Source organism: Chrysochloris asiatica, unplaced genomic scaffold (assembly GCF_000296735.1).
Source record: "Chrysochloris asiatica unplaced genomic scaffold, ChrAsi1.0 scaffold00125, whole genome shotgun sequence".
Classification (NCBI taxonomy): domain Eukaryota; kingdom Metazoa; phylum Chordata; class Mammalia; order Afrosoricida; family Chrysochloridae; genus Chrysochloris; species Chrysochloris asiatica.
Window position 1 is genome coordinate 2820015 of NW_006408643.1, and position 1679 is coordinate 2821693.

A 1679-nucleotide genomic window follows, 5' to 3' on the forward strand; every position below is an offset into this window, starting at 1 on the left:
CAGCAGCCATGAAAATGTTACAGAGCTGTTCTACTTTTAATGACATGGGGCCACAGGAGTCAGAATTGACTTGACAATTTTTGTTGTTGTTGTTCATTTGTTTAGTACCAACACACAAATGGTTCACTGACTTGGTAACTTTTTGAACCTACCCAGAGGAGCCTCATAAGAAAGGCCTGATATACTTTAAAAAAATCAGTCACTTTAAACCCCGTGGAACACAGTTCTACTCTGCTACACAGCATATGGGTCCTCACGAGTCGGCGTGCATTAGCTTTTCAGTTCATCCAAGCTTGTCCCAGTAGCTTTTCCTGTAATATGCACATGATACAACCTTGCTTGTTGGAAGCTAAGAGGACTTCAAACGCGTACCGATGAAGATCAAAGACCACAGCCTTCAGTATGGACTACATCTTAATGTAAAGAAGACAAAAAAATATTGAAATTGTGAAAGACTTCATTTTATTTGGATCCACAGTCAGGAAATCAAATGGGCGGCAATATGACACACTCAGCAGATGCACTACACAGATAGCTCCTCTACAATCAAGAGATGAGAGACCAAATGAAACCCACAGATGAAACTCCTGGGACCCTGAATTCAGAGGAAATATTAGAGAAGCGGATTGAAGACTTGCTGGGAGAGGAAACTGAGCAGTATTCTGTTAGATAACACCAGAATATTGAATATTGAAACATGATGAAGAGCACCAGAATATTTTCAGATATAGTGCCCTCAGGTTGGAAGGCACTCAAAATGAGACTGGGGAAGAGCTGCCTCCTCAAAGTAGAGTTGATTGTGATGACACGAATGAAGTAAAGCCTTTGGAACCTTCATTTGCTGATGGGGCACAACTCAAAATGAGGAGAAACAGCTGTAAACACCCATTAACATGGTATACACAAAGTATGAATCTAAGAAAATTGGAAGTTGTCAAAAAATGAAGTGGGATACATAAACATCGATATCCTAGGCATTTGTGAGCTGAAATGGACAGCTATTGGCCATTTTGAATCTGATGATTACATGGCTTACTATGCTGGGAATGACAAATTGAAGAGGAATGGTGTCGCATTCAACATCCAAAAGACCATTTCAAGATCTGTCATGAGGTACAATGCTGTCTGTGATAGGACAATATTTATGCACATACAAGTCAGATCAGTTAGTACTATTATTCAAATTTATGCACCAACCACTAAAGCCAGTGATGATGAGTTTGAAGAATTCTACCAACTTCTTCTATCTGATATTGATTAAGCATGCAATCAAGATGTATTGAGAGAACAAACAAGATGGCGACTCGGGTGGAAGTGCAATGAGGAGCTCCGCCAGCAACAACACAGAATACCGGTCCAAGCAGGCTCAGAGGATGGTGCCAGAACTCTGAATCACATATAAAGGAATATTTAGAAGGTTGGAAGGCTAACAGGTAGGGAAATTGGTAGCAGAAGCAAGAAATCCATTGCTTTCTAATTCAAGATGCTCAGCTGCTCCCAGAGCCACCATCTTGGGTGAGACCAAGTGGGGGAAGGATCAGAGCAGCGACGGATGCCTGACAGAACCATGGAGATAAAGGTGTGGACATTCTTTTCTTTTTGTATCTGTTTATTGGTCCCTTGCTGTCTGAGCACCTCATTCTGGTGACTATAGGGGTGCCTGAGTGAGTGGACACCCC

At 41.7% G+C, this 1679-nt stretch overlaps 1 protein-coding gene across 1 annotated transcript in view; it reads right to left on the bottom strand.

The window, feature by feature from the left end:
- Nucleotides 1–1679, bottom strand: part of LOC102821187 (long-chain-fatty-acid--CoA ligase ACSBG2-like) — a 54126-nt gene that overhangs the window by 30422 nt on the left and 22025 nt on the right. The gene's annotated exons all lie outside the window — the stretch shown is intronic.